This window comes from Pinus tabuliformis, chromosome 7, assembly GCF_031772625.1.
Source record: "Pinus tabuliformis cultivar Carrire ecotype Pingquan chromosome 7, CPIR1, whole genome shotgun sequence".
Taxonomy (NCBI): domain Eukaryota; kingdom Viridiplantae; phylum Streptophyta; class Pinopsida; order Pinales; family Pinaceae; genus Pinus; species Pinus tabuliformis.
This window is the reverse complement of record NC_142293.1, coordinates 1,208,859,345-1,208,879,169: the sequence shown is the minus strand read 5'-3', so window position 1 is coordinate 1,208,879,169 and position 19,825 is coordinate 1,208,859,345.

Sequence of the window (19,825 nt, the reverse complement as noted above, 5' to 3'; positions counted from 1 at the left end):
AGCTATACATAACTACTGTCATAAAATATACATATAACCAGCATAATAGGAACATAACTACCATAAACATATCAGCCATCAAAATCCACATATATATCAATACATTTACACATGAAAATTAAGGGATTGAATTTGTCATTAATGAATGCAATAAACCAACCAAAGATGGGACCACCTTGTTCCACCCAACCATAGAATGGCTGAGCTAAATCTCTCTTGATCCATTCATCCCCGTGCCATATTCAAGCATGAATGTGGGACTCAAACCAAAAAAACCAACCAGGGCATATCGAGGCTAAGCCACCTCACCCTCATCAATAGAAACTAGGCTTTACCGTAATCCATCTCAGATCACTAGGCCAACATAATTAACACAAGATAACAAGCTTTACTGTGATCTCCGCCCAATCACTAGGCCAACCAAGCATGGATGCCACCTGATTTCTCTACCTACACTGTGAGGAATTTTCTTGTCTCCTAGTCTCTTAGGATTTACCATAATCCAAACGTCGTTTTACTTTACCCTAAACCAAGACACACTCTCTAGGATTTACCGTATATCCCAAACCTGAGATTAATAGGCCCAAAGAAGAGAAAACCAAGTCTAAGCTTTACCATATATCCTGTCATTCACTGACAAGGATTCCTATGCCATCTGTAGCAACACAATCCTAGCTTTACGGCAACCCACAGTCTGGCTCAGGGGTCACTAGGCCATGTTCTCTATCATTCTGAGATCCACCCCACTCATCTTCAAATCCATTCTGACAATCCAGATCAACCAAAACATGGAAACCCCATCACACCATAACTATTCGAAAATGACAAGGCTAGGTTGAAAAACACTGTTACACCTGGAAAAACGCATGCCATGATAGAAAAGAACCACATGCAATGCTATGAATGCAAAATCTAGCAAGGGAAATATACATGCAAGTCGATACTTGCAATGAAGCCTGTTGTATCTGCTTGATCCTACCTTTCCTTGCTTAATCTTTGCTTCCTCTTGCCTTCTTTACCTTTCTTGTTACAATGCCAAAATTACCCAAGAAAACTCTAAGTGTCCAAGAGTGAGAGAGAGAGAGAGAATAATAAGAGAGCTCCAACACCGAATTGACAAAAGGTTACCAACTGATCCTCAGAAGCCTTTTTATGAATGAGGCCTCTATTTTCTCCATTTTCCATTATTTTCCTTCAATTTCCTCCTCACATGCAACCTATGATATTTCACCTCCTTATTCTCCTAATTTCCCTTATTTTCATAAATAATTGTGCCAAAAATGCCATTTTTCCTTTCCAAATCTTTAGCCATTTCCTTTGACAATTTCCTTAGCCATAAAGACCCAAATGAACACCCCCTAGGATGTCTTTCCCAACATTCATCTTGGAATAAGTGTCCCATCAACTGTGGTTATTGTTTTTAACTTTTATTACATGGAATTTTCACCAAGGCTGTTACAGAACCCTCCCCCTTCAGGGACACCATCCTTGGTGTTCAGTCACACATATACCTAAGAAATCCGCTGAAATAAGACATACTGCTCATGGAGCTTGATAACATATCTCGATGCAATATTTACAATGAAAGAACTGCTCAAAAGAAAAACATTGTCACAATATGACAACATATCACATAGTGGAGCTTTATAACAAAACTTATTACGGTATTTTCAATGATCATCCTGCTGAGTGCCAACCCATGTGACATCATAACATCATGGTAACATAAGGACATGATAGCATAGTAACATGACAACATAATCATAATGACATGACACCCATACCACATAGAGGAGCTCTATAACACAACTCATGGTAGTATTTACATCCATATACATGTACATATAGCAACATCATCAAAATATATACCAAAACATATACCAAGTCATATACCAAACATATATCAAAACATATACTAAACACCATATCTAAGCATATATCAAAACATCATATCAAATCATATATCAAAACACCATATCAAAGCATATACCAAACCACCATAAAGCATATACCAAACCACCATAAAGCATATAAAAAACCGCCATATCAAAGATACTTTTCCTCAACCGACAAACAAGGAAGGATACATAGCCTGTATCTGATCCGCCATATCCCATGTAGCTTCATCGGGCCAAAATTTCTTCCATTGCACTTTAACTTGCTCGATTGCTCGGTTTCGGAGCATGAGCACCTTTTTCTACAATATACACTAAGGATCCAACTGGAATTCTCCATCTAGTTCCACCTGTAATATAGAACAGTTAATCACATGATAATAATCCTTAACATACTTCTTAAGCAAAGATACATGGAAAACATCACGAACTTTCACTATCGGAGGCAGTGCAAGTTGATAGGCTACTGGCCTAATCCTCTCAATGATACTGAAGGGTCCACAACATCATGGTCCTAACTTGGAACATGATCCAATATATAAGGATCTCTTCTTCAGTTTGATGTGTAAGTACACCTGTTGCCCAACTTGGAACTCCTTGAACAACATATTCCGATCTGCATAACTCTTCTAAATATCTTGTGATTCCTTTAGAGTTTTCTTGATCACCTACATTTCTTGTTCCATGTCTGCCAACATCTCCAGTCCAATCAACACCCTAGTAATTGGATCACTCCAACTAATGGGAGTGTTACAACTCCGCCCATACAATGCCTCAAAAGGACTCATCCTCAATGACTCCTGATAATCATTTTTTTATGTAAACTATACCAAAGGAAGATACTCTTCCCACTTCCACTGTTGATGCATCACATACATCCTCAACATGTCCTCGAATATCCTATTGACCATCTCTATATGTCCATCTATCTGCAGATGATAAGATGTATTGAAGGCCAACTCAGTGCCCAAACTTTAAAACAACCCCTTCCAAAACTTGGAAGTGAACTTCGCATCCCTATCTGACACAATATTCTATGGAACACCATGCAGTCTAACCATATCTCCAATGAATACATGTGACTCATCGCTAGCTGAGAATGTAGACTTCACTGTAATGAAGTGTGCAACCTTTGTTGACCTGTCCATAATGATAATGATGGAATCATGCCGTTTCACTATCTTCGACAACCCTGTAATGAAATCCATGGAAATCACCTCCCATTTCCACTCTAGAATCGCGATCGATTGTAGCAATACACCTGGATGTTTACACTCTACCTTCACTCAATAACAATCAAAACAACTAGCCACAAACTCTACTACATCCCTCTTCAGATTCACACAATCATAAAATTTCTTGACTACTGTCAGTGTCTTTTGATACCCTGGGTGACCCAAATACAGTTTCACATGAAACTCCATCAATATCATCTTCCTAAGTTCACTACTATCTGGTGCATATATCTTATCTCTGAATATTAACAATCCATCCATTGTAAGACAGTAATCCATACCCTGTGCACCTGCACCTGTACCTATACTACAACCTGTACCTATACCACTACATGTATCTGTACCTCCACCTGTACCTATACTGCCACCTATACCTATTTATTTTGGAAATCCCAATGCAGAGAAAAATAAGATGACAAAATATTTTATTAGTGTCTCTTGGCCAAATGTAGCTATGTTGGCCAAGTGAGCCTTCACTATTTAAATCCCTAGCACATTACAATGAAGTATTCCCAAACCTTTTAAATATTTCATTACATGCAATCCACGAGCACAAATCCATGGGAAACCAAAACCATGTGCCCAAAACTAACATTGTTTCATCGAGCAACTTTGAATATTTCATTGAGTCAAGTTTTACCTAGCAATCCCCCCTTAAAACTTGACTTTGGGCTTCCCTTGACCAAATTTGACCAAACCAGCCAAGTGAGCTAGCACCGCTCACCACCAGGCCCTACACCCCTTAAATTATATATCTAGGGTATTTGGTAATTTAGTATGCACTCTATCACCTAGGTCTAACTCCAAAATTTACTGGTAATTTCCTAGGGGTATGCATGCCTTACCATGTCTTACAATCATATGTCAATTTACATGAAATTTAAAAAAAATTACTCGATTATAATTTTTTTATTTTTAGTGTTGCTATCCTCACATTATGTTTTCATCCTCTTGATTTGGAACATCTAATGCTCTCCTCACCCATGTATATACATATTTTGTGAATCCATGAGAAATCATCTCATTGAAGCATTCTGCCAAACACTTTGCATGCATCTTTGGCATAAATTACTTGGTCATATGGTTCCTTTGGTGCTGCTTGCTCAGTCAATGGTCATGGCATCATCCACTAGCGAGGGAAGAACCTCCACTTCACAACATCTTAAAAAATATTTTATCAACCACTATTACCACAAATTCACACAATTGTTCAACTGATAGGTTTAGGAATCATTAATCCCCAAGAACTTATTGTGTAGATGCATCTCCTCTATATGGAATTTCTCAACAACACAATAACTTTCAATGATTATCGTCATGCCCAACAAATTATTCTTGGCTCCCTGCATTAAGCCACTCTCCTTGGAGATTCCATGTTAATCTAGATATTTGATACCATCTTAAAATTACCCAGAGAAATTAACTGAGAGATACAAAATTACAAGCAACAAAAAAGCAGATAAACACAATGGTTATCTTGGAAAATCACAAGCCTAGGAAAAACTAGCTAACAAAATGTTCAATTATTGTCTCTTTTCCAAACTCGACCAAGTCAACCAAGTGATCCTTCATTGCTCATATCCTTGTCACATTACAATGAAGTATTCCCAAGCTTGTTAAAGGCTTCATTACATGCAATACACAAGCAAAAATCCAAGGGAAACCAAAACCATGTGCCTAAAACCACCACCACTTCACCAAGCAACTTTGACTCTTTCACTAAGTTAAGTTTTACCTCACAATGTCATCTATTCTATTGTCTATTAATTTCATATGCAGGAACACTATCCATTGGTTACATATATTAATTATGCATGTGTACCATTCATTTCACATTATAGCATACAATTCTTTAGATACAAATTATGTTTAACATTATGGCTACCATACCAAATCCATACCTAATTGGATTTGGTATGTATAATGTTATTACATGATATTTGATGTAAAAAAATAATAATATAATCATGCATAAATATATAAATACATAAATTACAACATTTACACTTCAAAGTAACACAACATGCAAGACATATGAAGTATAAATTGATTTTTTATGATATGTAATTCACAAACTAGCTATATACCTGAGATGTTCCACCTAGCCATAGACCACGATGTTTCAAATCTCTTAGCAATGGGACACCCCTAAGCTGGGGCCATAACTCCACATGGGTAAATGTTCACATAGAGCCAACTGTGATCATATGGATAATTCCAAGCAAGTACTAGGCCAGGTACCAACTATAGAATCCTCCTGAACTACAAACCCACATCCCCCAACCTTCACAACCCAAATTAGTGCATCCCCTTCTCTAGTCTTGTACTCCATCATGTTTTACCACTGCTTTCCTTAGGCTTCTAACATAGAATAGCAAGGAAGTATCAAAGTATTGTAGTTTCATGGAGTTCCAACTACCCTTAGGAGTCTTCCAGGCACCCCTCAAGCCTCACATTGGGAAATTCTACCAACTAATTTCCTCTACAAGATCTAGCCTTTCCAACTCAACTTGGCTCACCAACCAAATAGATATATGTATAAATGAAATATAGGGTCATTCTTAGAGTGTCATGATAGAGATTGAGATCCCTACTCCCAGTGTTGGTGCAACATAGTTTTGGTTCATTCTATTGTCCTAAACACACAAACCAACCATCCTTTTACCAAAATAAAGGTACGTGGAAAGTGTTACACAACATTTTTTCACTGTCCCTGTACTCCTTATCCACGATCCTGGAGGACCTCTACAGTGAACCCGACATGTTTTCCCATCATGAAGAAACTCCCAATATGTCCCTCTTCATGAGCAAAATAATTCCCCTTTGCATCATTTCCCAAGAATCTTCTATTTATCCCAGTTTACATGACCAACGCTACTGACCAGTTTCATCCTTGCGCTGATTCATAGAGATTAAATAAGGAGTTGAAGCTTCCATGTCTAGAAGCTTCGTAACGGAAGTCTGGTAGATGGTTAGGCTAGATGGAGTTGAGGAAGTTATTTTTGGTTCCTTTCCCCTATTAGGATGGAAAAACTTCAAGAGATAAGACCTTCTCCCATGATGAGAGGAACCATCTCCCATCCATCCGAGCTATATAAACCTCTCTTTTTCCCAAGAAAAAGCTAGTTGGAATTTTGGAGCGAGTTTGAATGATCATCAAGTCATCTATAGCTTGTAGCTTTATAGTGTATGTGTTTAGGGAGAATAGTGTGTTTTTGGATTGGTTTAAGACTAGAGGGAAAGAGGCCTTAAAACTTCCATTGTTGGGGCTATCCATGAAGTGATAATGGAAGTGTGGGAACCCAGATATGTCGGAGGAGACCAGCAATGTCAAGTCACCGATTGTAACCTCTTTCTAATTTATATAAATGCAACTATTGATTGATTTCCTACATGAAGTTTCATTTTACATATTTATGGCTTAATTCTCCTTGACCTATTAAGTAGGTTGAATACAATATTGTACGTTATCATGTTTGTTTTTGTTGTTGTTTTCTTTTTTTAGGCATTCAGAAGAAGGAAACAAAAGATAGCTAGAGTGAGGAAGCAGGATCATCACCAAGCAGAATAGAGTTCTAAGAGGTAGGCCCTCTTAATTGATTATAGCTTAAGGATATTTTCCATAGATTGTTTGTTTCTGGCTAGACCCGCTCTCTCTGGCTAGAGGAATTGTTTGTGTCGGCACTGAGAATTTACCTGCACCACAAATTGGCGACCATACTGGGGAGCCAATCCTTTTAATTGATTGATTGTCATTTTATGGTTTTGTGTGAACTTTTCTAGTATCACCACTTTCCTTTAGTGTTCTCTGCTTTGCTTAGTTTACCATTTTGAGCCTAAAATTTACAGTAGCAAGTCTGGTCTTAGCCTTTGAAATTTTTTATTTTTTTCCTTGAATCCTCGGTTAGCGCATTTATTTTTCTGACATTCATGCCGATCAGCGCGAGTTTCTCAAAGACAATCGTGCCGACCCCCTTTTGGTGCTTGTTGTCAGTTAGGCAGTCACGTCGATTCCGATACGTGAAGATCAGGGTTTACCCTAGAACACATCCAATGTGTCTTGCCCTTCTAATTTCTGTCTTTCAGCTTGTTTTGACTGTGTTCTCCCTGGCTGGAAAGATCTTTTCACTTGGTTGATTTGCATTTTCTTCACTTGGTTTCTTGAGTTCTTGGATGGTTTTTAACCCTAGGGCATCTAGGTTGTCATCCATTCACTTGTTTTTGTGCTCAGCAAGTCAAGTCGATAGTCAAAGTTGCTCCTTGCATTTCATTTGATTAGTCCTTTTATTGCTTTTATTTCCATTTAACAAGTTTGAAAAGTTTTTTTGGTGTTTGAGCGTCTCTTTTCAGACATAGATCACATTGCCCATCTTGTTTTTGGTTTACTCTTTGCTTAATTAGCTTGAAAGGAATTCTCTTTTGTGCTTTATGTTTTCTTGTGATTGATTATATTGGAAATGGTTCATTGAAGTGTTTATGAAAGATCCATTCCATCATTTCATTGAAAAATACATAATTCTAGTTTGTTGAATCAATATGTTACGTTAGTTAGCATCATTGAAGGCTAGAGTTTCATCGTCACTTGCATTGGAAAAGAAATGAATTCTCTTTACTAGTGAAAGGACTACCTGAAGTGCATTTGATAGGAAAGTTACGAATTGGAGAGAGTTTTTTCATCATTTTGTTTTCAAAAGAAAAATATTGAAAAAATCATTTTGCTTTCAATTGCTTGTTTTGTTGCATTTGAGTGTGTTTTCTACTCTCATTAGTGTAGACAATTCATCAAATTGAAAGGGTCTTGTCTCATTTAGCTACATATAGGTGTTTTTCGAGTCACATCGATAAGGCCTGAAAACCAAGACATAATTTCAAGATCAACTCTAAAATGCTTAACCTAAGGTGCATTTAAAATATAACGATCACATTTTAGAAGGTCTAGGCTAGAGACATGTTCCGACGTCTTAAAACCTAGCAGTTGTCGTTCGCTTCGGCACTAGACATCACTAGTATGGACTTGTGCTCCCCGTACAATCGAGTATATAAAGGGAGACCCCAGTAGGTTGAAATCCTTTATCCATAGGAAGCCGAGTATGTCACCTTGTAAACGTGATACACCGAACATAACATTTGGGGAGATTGCCTACCCATACTTCTCGGTTCGTCGGGAGGTATTCTATAGTTCATGGTTACCTGGTAATCATTTTTGCCTAGATCATCCCTAGTAGTCATTTTGATCTTTTTGACTCCCTAAATATAAAATATCACCCGACCACTTGTCCTTTCGAGCTCGTTTCAAACCGAAAGTGATAGAGTCACCTTTGCTTCTTTCTCAACTCTTAAAACATGAAAGTGCACCAGTTTTCTTCTGTGTCTTAAAAAATTGTTGCCAACGATCTTATAACATTATTGTTAGTCTTTTTTAGACCACCTCGTGAGTATAACTTTAAATACAATTTAAAGCCCTTGAAATCATTCTCTTTTCTGGTTATTTGAGACAAAATCATCGTGGCTGAACCAACTGGTTTGCCTAGTTCCTCTTCCTCTCCTCTGTCTGAAAGATTGTTTGAGGAGCCTTTTTCTGAATTTCCGTAGTCGCTTGAGGACTAAGGTGTTGAGCTTGGATTTTTTCTGAGTATTCAACCTTTTTCATCTTGTCCTCCCCCTTCAGATACTGGGTAACTTTCTGACATTGGCCCGTAATCTTCGGATAATCCTATCTAGACTCTTGACAGTCCACCAACTTCTAAAGGTAAGCTCAGACTGGTTGTTTATCCTCAAAATCAATTATTTGATCATGTTGTGATATCACCTCAGCGCCTGTACAGTCCGTACGATCAGCCGGGTATTCCTTTGGAATTATCCCCTCAAACATCTTTGGTAGTCTGTCATCGCCTGTTTTCACGCATGGAATCAGAAGGTGAAATCCCAGTCCCCTCTATGGGTCACTCGGAGGTTTCCACTCCATGCACAGTCGAGGAGAAGGAATATACTTTCCCTCCTGAAGGTTTCCCTTACATGGGAAGCATTCCAACCAGTGTTCATCCTGAGTTACCGCATAATTACGTGACTTTAGCTCAGTTGGTTTTACTCATGCCTACTACCTCATCATTGTATCACAACCCTATTTTATCATCTGGCATTATGCCTACCACATGTTCATTCATTCAGAACCCGACATCCCAACATACGGTGATTTATGTAGTTACTTTAGTCCGAGGTAAACCCACCATTCCAAATCTTCTTGTTTCGTCGATTCAGGTAACCTGTTTGGTTCAACCGATGATCTTGAGTCATGTCGCTGTCAGTTCTTCGATCCCTCCAGTAAGTGGGCAGGTTGTGCCATTGCCTGGGGGTCAGAGTCCGAATATTTCTATGATGTCTAGCACAACCAATGTGAGTGGCTCACAACCTCACATGGTTGGGATGAACCAACACTCTTCGGGTACCATTTCAAATCCTAATGGTCCTGATGGATCAAGTAATGTCTAGTACCAATAGCCCAATGTTGGTCTCTCTCGGTCAAGTCATGTCTAGTACAAACAACCCAATGTTGGTCCGTCTCAGTCAAGTCACGTCTAGCACCAGCATCCCAATATGGCTCAAGGTTAGTACCAACCTCCTTATGTTCCATATGTTTCACAAGTGATGGCTAATCTGCCTTACATCCCTCAACCTAGACCTTATGTCCAGCCTAGTCCATCCGCTGCACCTGATGGTTATGGCCAGATGCAGTTCAGGAACTTTCAAGGTGTCACTTCAGGAACTATCCAAGTACCTTTGCAGCAACAGGGACAAACCCTGCAACAGCAAGGGAAAACTTCATTGCAACAAGGGTCATCCATGCACCAGCAAGGCCAACCTTCATTGCATCAAGGGCCATCCATCCAGTAGCAAGGCTAGATGATGTTGTAGTAAGGACAACTGCAACAAGCATAGGGGCAACCCTCGCAATAGTTGCAGCAAACCATGTAGTCGCAAATGCAGCATGCACCGCAATACTCCCAACCTATGCCTTCACAAGGTCAACCTCTGCAGCCGCAATGACAGCCTTTACATCCGCAAAGTCAGCCCTTGCAGCAACAAGGTCAACCCAGGCAGCAACAACCCTTATACTCATATCAACAGGGTCAACATTTGCAAGGGTAAGGTCAGGGTCTAGTCTTGCAGCAACAGGCACAAAATATTTATGTTCAAGGGCAACAGGTTCAGCCTCCTTTTTTCCAAGGAGAGCAAGTCCAAAATCATTATGTCCAAGGACAACAAGTGTAGAATCCTTACGTCCAAGGGCAGCAGGTCCAAAACCCTTTCGTTTAGGGGCAGCAGGTCCAAAACCCTTTCGTCTAGGGGTAGCAAGTCCAAAACCATTATGCTCAGGGACATTAGGTGCAAAATCAATATGTCCAAGGTCTGTAGGCTCAGCAACATTTTAACCAGTATGTTGCTTATCAGCAGCCTCTAGCTGGACAGTTCCAAGGATTTCAAGGTTAGAATCCTCCTTACAGGCAAGGTAACATATAGTGGGGGCAAAATCAAATGCCATATGGACAAAATCCTCCACTATGGGGACAAAATCCTTACCATCAAGGATGGGCCCCACCAATTAGGCCCCCTTATTGACCTAAAATGCCTTTTAATACCCAATTGTCATTCTTGGCTACGCTAGAATTGCCAGATGTGTCTAGACTCACGGATGACCCGATCCTTCATTCGCCATACTAGTCTCCAGTTTCGTCTGAGATTCCGAGCAATTGTCCAAAGTTTGAAGGAAAAGCAAAAGAGGATCCTTAAGCCCACGTGATGAGATATCACCTCTGGTGCTCCTCGAATTCCTACATTGATGATTCCATTCGTCTTCGACTTTTCCAAAAAAATCTTATAGGTTCTGCAGCCAAATGGTATGTCAAGCTACCTCGAAATACCTATCATGACTTTGACACTCTTGCCATGGCCTTTCTCACACATTTCCAGCTACCGGTTCGCTATGAAACTGCCACCCATTTGTTAACACTGCTCAAGCAAGACACTGTGACTCACATCTCTGATCACATCCATGAATGGAGATGTAGGAGCCATCTGATTAAGTTTGAAATTGATGATCAGTTGTTGACCGAGTGGTTCACCAAATCAATCATCAACAAGATTGCCGAGTACATTGCTATGGGTGGATGCATATCTAGACCTTATCTATTCACAATCCGACACATTATATGATGTGTTACCCGATGCGCCCAGACCATCATTTGACTTGACAACATCTAAGTCTTCCGCTACCCCTCCCATTGATGGAGTAATTGGTTCAGTGACTCACACCCTTGCAAAATATTCTTCCAAATAGAAGTCGGTCTCCAACACTTCTCCCAATGACTCCTCTTGCAATTCACCCAGCCCTAGTAAAACCTCGGAGGTTCACGTTGTCTAGTCTATCGCAAGGGATAAATTCTCTAAAGGTAAGAAGAAAGGCAAAGGCAAGGGTAAAGCTGATGCCCCAAAACAGGGCCCTCCTAAGTCATCTGCTGGTGATGCTGCCCAATGGAAACCCAGGTATCCATGCCTCATCTGTGAGGAGGATCACTATAGTAAGGATTGTCCCAGATGGTCCGAAGTTAGTCGTTTTCTCAAAGGGACCCTGATTGTCTTGAAATATCCCCTTCTGTCTGAGCAGAGTCAAATGGTAGACCAGCCTTAGTCATCCACTTCCTCAGGTTCCCATGTGTTCATGATGAGTACCCCAATCAACATGGCTACCAGGTTAAAATATTATCAAACTCCTACCCTGTCAGTAAGGAAAGAGAAAGAAGGTACCCCTTATTCTTCCACCTCATCCAGTTATGGTCCTCTCCATATAAAGTGACCTAATATTGATTCCGCCATTCAACCACCTTCTCGAGGTGTGCTTTGAAAGTCCTCATACAATCCCCACGCTCAAGCTGCTCAACATTATAACATTGTTGAAGATTTGGCTCAAGCACCATCAGCTATGTCTTCTCTCGAGGTCCTTCAAAGCTGTCCTTCTCAGTGGAAATCATTACTGTCGGTTATTGGGGATATTGATCCAGCTGACTCTAATCTCCTCTATTTTGACTTGGAAAACCATGTTCCACGTTTATCTCATCAAATTTCCTTTCTCATTCAGGTAATCATAAATGAGAAAACCATTCATAGGACTGTCATCCATGAAGCTGCTTGTACCTGCATCATGTTTGTCTCTTCTTGGAAGGTAATTAGTTCTCCTACTTTGAACCAATCCCCTAACACTCTGGAAGCTTTTGACGGGCGTGATTTGCGACCATTCAGTGTCCTTCCCACCTTGCCATTACTTTGGAGGGAAAGATAATACATGTCGAAGTAGAGATCATTGACGTTAATCTTAACTATAATCTTCTACTCGGATGGAGCTAGACCCATGCCATGCATGCTGTAGCCTCCTCCCTTTTCCATGTGATTCATTTCCCCATCAAGGGAAGATAGTCATAGTCGACCAACTATCCTTCTTTCCCTCTTCCTCCTCAAATGGAAATGTTCTGTATGTCAAGCACACCAGTGCTCCTTATGAGAGTGTGGGGGAAGGACTCTTTAAAGATCCTACCTTGATGGTCATATTTCCACTCCCTCCTCCTCATGTTGCCTCTGTCAATATGATTGTGGTCAAGTCTAATCCTTGGTTCATTCCTTCGCCAGATCTTGTTGATACATGCGGCGAGGTTATGCCATTAAGTCCCATCGAAATTGATTACGTGGAAATTGTTTCGGCTTCACCTTCGGTATCCTCTGATCATCTTGTTTCGAGAACATCTCTCGGCGTGTATTAACAATCCTTGTGGCATGTTTCTTTGGAATCTCCCGACCCCTTAGCAGAGACTTTCCTTTCTGATGGAAGTATCATGGAGGTAATGTCTCTAGAGGAAGTACCTTGGAATGGAACGCATCATTTTTCCTCGTTTTTGCCTAGCCTGATGGTCATGTCTACTTGTCTCGAGGAGTTCTCCTCTCAATTCCTGTCCCTACCACTTTAGACACCGATTATGATTCATGAAGTTTGGTCAGAAGGGAACATGGGTAACATTACCCAAGTGATGCCAATTGATATTTCTATCAAACTTGGTGTCGTTGAAAATGTCCATATCAGGGTAACTTGTTCTCCAGAAGAGATCAAGATCTATACTCATCTATTCCAAGAGTTTCAGGATGTTTTTGCGTGGTCATATGAAGAAATGCCTGGCATTGACCCAAGTATAGTCGTGTACGAGATTCCAAATTATCCTCATGCGAAGCCCGTCTTCCAATGGCTTTGTCCAATGCACCCTAGAAAAGAGGCTGCCACTAAGGGTGAAGTTTGAAAAACTTATGAAATCTGGATTTATTTATTCGATCCCTCTTACGGATTGGGTTTTGAATATTGTACCAGAAACAACACACTATTTGCATTTGCATCGATTATCGTGATCTCAATCATGTCTGTTCTAAGGATAATTACCCCACTCCCTTCATTGACCACATTATTGACGAATGTGCTGGGAGTGAATTCTTTTCCTTTATGGATGATTTTTCTGGCTACAACCAGATGAAAATCGCACCGACTGATCAAGATAAGACAACCTTTATCTATCCGTGGGGGACCTTCGAGTACAAAAATCTCCCTTTTGGCCTTAATAATGATGGGGAAACATTTTAGAGAGCGATGTCTTATGCGTTCCACGACATTTGAAACATTGTCCAACCTTACTTGGATGATCTCCCCGCTAATTCTCGTAAACGCCATGATCACCCTGATCATCTCCGACAAATTTTTCTTTGCTGTAGACACTACAACATTCGGCTAAATCCACATAAATGTGTCTTCTGTGTCGAATCCGGATGACTCCTTGGCTTTATCATTTCAAAAGAAGGCATTTTCATTTATCCTCTTAAAGTCGAGGCCATAGTTAATTTACCCCCTCCATATTCATTGCATCAGCTATAGATTCTACAGGGAAAATCAAATTTCCTCCATCGTTTCATACCAAACTATGTTGAGCTAGCTTCAGGGTTCACTCAGTTGCTCAAGCAAGGAACCCTGTTTGTTTGGAATGAGGTTGCTCAAAAGTCTTTCGATGACCTAAAGACTATCCTCATAAATGCTCCTTTGTTGCATCCCCTAAACTATCATCGTGATTACTTCCTTTATCTAGTTGCAACCTCTAGTACCATTGTTATGGTGCTGGTATAGGATGACGACGAAGGAAATGAACATGTTATTTACTACCTTAGTTTCAATCTCCTTGACAATGAAATGCGTTATGCTCATGTCAAGAAGTTGGCTTTGGTTGTCGTGCAGACTGTTCAACACTTTTGGCATTACATTATACTCCACACTACCACTATGATTTTGGAATGCAACCCCATGACCTACATCTTGACTCGTCAGTTGCTTGGGGGCAAGTATTTGAAGTGGATTCTTATCCTCCAAGAATTCAATTTGGTATTCACTACTGCCAAATCTAAGAAATCATTGGTCTTCGCTGAGTTTATTTGCTCCCTTCCCTCTGCTTCTCTCCGTGCTGGTGCCGATGAGCAGCTCCCGGATGAGACTCTTTTCTTAATTAGTACTCCCAACCCCTAGTACAGTGATATCATCATATATCTCCAGACCTCCACCTTCCAGTCTGCATTGACCAAGGATGATCGTTGACGCATTCGGCATCAATCTCAACCTTATCGTATCATTGGAGATACTTTATACCGCATCGTTGTTGATTCAATTCTTCACCGCTATCTCACTCTCGAGGAGGCTAAGAGAGTCTTGAATGACTTCCATTCTGGCACATGTGGTGGTCACCTATATGGATATGTTACTACTCAAAAAATCCTTTACGATGGTTATTTTGGGCCCTGTATCTTCAAGGATTACATCCTTGTTGTTCACAAGTGCCATGAGTGCCAAATTTATCAGCATAAGATGTGCACCCCACCCACTCACCTGTACCCCGTTATTATCATCAGTGCTTTTTCCAAATGGGACATTGACTATATGAATTGTAACCCTTGTTCGGTCGGGGGGCATGGGTATATTATCATTGCTGTGGACTATTTCACCAAATGGGCTGAAGAGATGGTTACATACTCTGCGGATGGTAAAACAGTCGCTCAGTTTCTATTCAATCATGTTATTTCCAGGTTTAGAGTGCCTCAAGCCATTTTCACTGACCATGGCTCCCATTTTCGAGATTACATGATGGTTGAGCTGACTTCTATGTTGGGATTGTGCCACAATGGCTCAACCTCGTACTATCCTCAAGCCAATGGCCAAGTTGAAGTTGTGAACAAAGTCTTGGTTATGATGCTTCAGTATACCATTGGGATGCATAATTCAAATTGGCATCTCATGCTCTTTTCAGCTCTGTGGGCTTACCAAACCTTGACCAAGGACGCAACTGGATTCACACTGTTCCAGCTAGTCTACGGTCTGGAAGAAACTTTACCAATTGAGTGCGAAATTCCATCCCTCAAGCTGGATTTCGAACTTCTCCCTGAGACCTCACCTAAGGAAGAGTGTCTCTTGTACCTAGAATGACTTGATGAAACTCATCGTCTTGCTTCTTTGGTCATCGAAGCACATAAAAATCGACTCAAGTCCCATTTTGATTAGTCTGTCTCCCATCAGGCTTTTCCGAGGGCGATTTGGTTCTTCTGTATGATCAGGCTAATGATAAGCTGGGGGAAGGCAAGTTCGAACTTATGTGGCATGGGCCTTACATTGTTAAATGTGTTACAAAAAGGGGCCTATGAGCTTATTGACTATGAGGGAAATCCCTTCGACAAGCCCCAAAATGGGCTTTATCTCAAAAAGTACTATGCTTAAGTCATCTTGCGTGGATGCTTTTGTACAATAGTGTGTTATTCATTTCTGTACAGAGTGGTTCGGTGTGTTATTTTGCAAGCAACTTTCCTGCTTATTATGTTTTTTCCTGCTTTGCAGATGTCGGTGTCTCCTCACATTAGTTTTGCTGATGGTTCTTTCCGTAGTACCCAGAATCTATTATCTGTGGCATGGGCCATTTATGACCCCCATGGTGAATTTATTGATCTTCAAGGTATTTGTCTAGGTCGAACAACTAATAACATCACTGAGTATAGCGCAGTCATTGAATTTTTGTTAGAAGCCATCGCTTTTGGCATTCGGGAATTAGTTGTCAACCTTGATTCACAGCTTGTCGTCCTTCAACTCAACGGGAAATATTCCATCAAAAACCCTCATATATTGAGAATGTATCTACATATTCGTCTACTAGAGAGAAATTTTGATTACATTACATATCATCATATTCCTAGACACATGAATACATTAACAGATGAATTAGCTAATTATGTGTTAGATAGACATTTGCAAAACATGTAAAACTCGAAAAAAAAACATTTGTACCATAATAAGCAAGGAAGTACAACATATATATATATATATATATATATATATATATATATATATATATATATATATATATATATATATATATATATATATATATATATATGTCTGTGTGTGTGTGCGTGTGTGTGTTGGTAATGTTTTCCATACATCAAAACCTCAAAAAATAATATGTGTGTTCAAAATACATCAGTGGCTCGGAGGCCTTATACATCCGTGGCTCACAGATCTCAAAAATATGGACTGTCAGAACTATGCATTAAACATCATGATGCTCATGCTAGCATGTAACAGCTCGGACTACGCGAGTCAGCAATCGGCAGATCCGATATGATACTCCCACAGTATGCCTTTGATACTGGCATGGGACATCACCCATCCGGGCATACTCTGGGATCCCATGGGTCAATCCCTCGAGATTTCGCGCAATATCCTCCTCATTTTCGCTTACCTCATGATAAGGAGCGACCTCAAACTGCTGAGAAACATGCCTGACTATCGGGGACATCCTAGCAGGGCGTTCTAGTCCAACATCTACATTCATAAAATAAAAATGTCATGAACATATATATCTCAAAAACAATAAAAAACATCAAAAATTATTTTTTTTTGTTTTTTACCTCCATCATCATAATCCTCCCCATTTGGGAGTGGCATATCCGAATCTCCGTGCAAGTCGGTACCGCTATAAGGCCAATCCTTGACTATGATCAGTTGTCATCATAGCGACGAGAAAAAGGCGGGCTTATAGGACATTTGTTGGCCCTAGTAATCCTGGGCATCAACGCACTCCAACGGACCATTTGTGGGTCTTGTGGCATCAATGGTTCCACCTCAGCTAGCTAGTAGTGGAACAGCAGAACCTGCTCCAAGAAGAAGGTCACTAGCATAGACCCATAGCACAACTACTTCAAGTTTCCTACCTTAGCTTTTGATAGCCAGCGCTTCATGTTGACTTTCATAGCTTCCACCAAGTTGAAAATAGTGGGTGTCGTACAGTCGATAACATACTGAGACTTCGACTTGTTGGTCTCATGATGCACTTGGGCCCTAGCCACTCTGTTGATGGTCAACAGTAACGCTCTTAGCATAAGATCCCAAACTGTCATAATATCGATCTTGCCACTTTTTGATTTGAGTGCTTCAGGGAAATGTTTTGCAAGTAGCATGTCACACTTGCCCCAATCAGCCTTGACCCATATAGATTGACTGGCTCCCCTCTTCGGGATAGTCCTGTGATGAAATAAATGTCTGAAGTTTCCAATTCCAGCTCTTGGTCACCAATGATGAAAATTTCTTGATTCACATCCCAGAGACTGATCAAATACCATAGCAATTCAGGTTGAGCCCGTAGACCTACTTTAAGGAAGAATTTGAGGAGCTCACAGTTCCTCAAAGCATCCAAGGAATTTGGGTCAGCCATTGCTTGAGTGTCAATATCTTCATGCTCGCGTTCCTTCCAATCCACCATTTTTCATGATGTTTTCCTTACAAAAACCATATAATCAAGTCAATAATCATCTTTGGCCAGAGAATTTTGGATTAAAACTGAAAAATTGAGAAAAAACCTTTTGGTTCATGGCGCTGGCATGATTATTTTAAAAACATTAGCACCGACGACGCAGTTGACAATTTTAGCAACCCCTGATCAGCCCGATCCCATGCCCAGAAATCACGCTGACTGAGGGCGATTTTTTTTTGCCAAAACCTTCTCATGAAATCCAAAAAATGGATAAAAATAGGTGAAAGAAGTATGAAAATGGATCTTAAGGTCTTGGCTCTTACCTGCAACTGACAGCTCGACGAATGACCTCCCGGATCTCCCGCAATCTGCTCAAGAAAAATTAGGGCACAAGTCGGCAAAAAGCTCTTTACAGAAAGGTAAAATGGTAAATGGTAAAAATTAATTACTTTTTCGTCCTTTTATTCATTTTTTCATGAACTATTAGGGTTTTTAAGTATTTTTGACCTATTTTGCCTCGGAACTGGACAATGCATTTACCTTTTTGTGCAGCGACAGGTGACGGATTCCCGATGATGGTACTGGAGTCACGTTTCATCTCTTTTCTCGACTCGTAAAACTCAAATGAAAATATCGCTGAGTATTTTTTCCCTTTTTGACTCGTAAAAGAGAATAAAATGGGGGGTCTACTTTTAAGCTCTTTTCTGACTCTTTAAACACGAAAAGATTGTCGAGCTCTTGTCGTTTTGAACTCAATAAAGGTTGCGAAATGTCATTCACCCAATACACATTTACCCCTTTTTCAAGCTGGGATGAATTATTTACGAAAAAGGTACTCGACTGAAATGGTCAAGCGGTTCTCTCAAGTATCATTTTCTAGCTCTTCGGGCTCGAGAGACACAAATGTACGAAAAGGGACCATGTGGAGTTTTCTTTTCTTTGTCTTTTTCAAGCTCTCTAAACATGAAAGAGATATCGAGTTACACCTTTGTCAGACTCATCAAACATTAAACGACATTGGATTCGTCACTATGACGATCGTGAGCTTCTCCTTCCTAGCGCTCATTAAACTTACTAGGTCGGATTCATTTGAAGGATGAACTTATAGTGCAAGCACATGCTATCCCCTTCAGGCTTGTGATAAAAAATAATTGGGGTACATGCCAGAAATGGTGGGGGAAAATTAGAAATTCTATCAGTCGTGTCAGCAACTCACTCTCAAACATGACACTTTCTACTTCGTGTAGGGTTGGGATATCCTCCTTCTCATCATTGACCTTCTTGGGTTGGGCCATTCTTTTTTTCCTTCCATTTGATCTCTTCCACGTTATCATGATCACTGATCATATGGATCCAAACGCTACCAAACTCTGGCATCATGTCACCGATATGCTGAAGAGTTAGTCCCTCTGCAGTTACACTTACTGCTTATTCTCTATATCATCTAAAATCATTTGCATCCCTTTGTCTCATGTCGACGATGTCAGATACATCATGGCCCTCCTTCAACATGGTCGCTTCCTGTCGACTTTAGCTCATTATCTAGGAAGTTGACCGAGAGACTCCCTTCTAGTACCTTAGAGCTGACATGTCCTAATGGCAAGTTCTTCGCACTCGATGACAAGCTCACATCATTGGCTTTCACTCAGGTGATTTCCCGGGTATTTAACATTAGTTCCTTTATTCACATTCCGTGAACTGTCCTGCCAGTAACTTGAGATCCATTTTCATTATTGGTGGTTTCTCTCATGCTTGTTAACGGTTCACATCATTGATCAGTAATCAAGCAACTTCCTAGCATGTTCGACTTCAACACATTCATTCACATGTT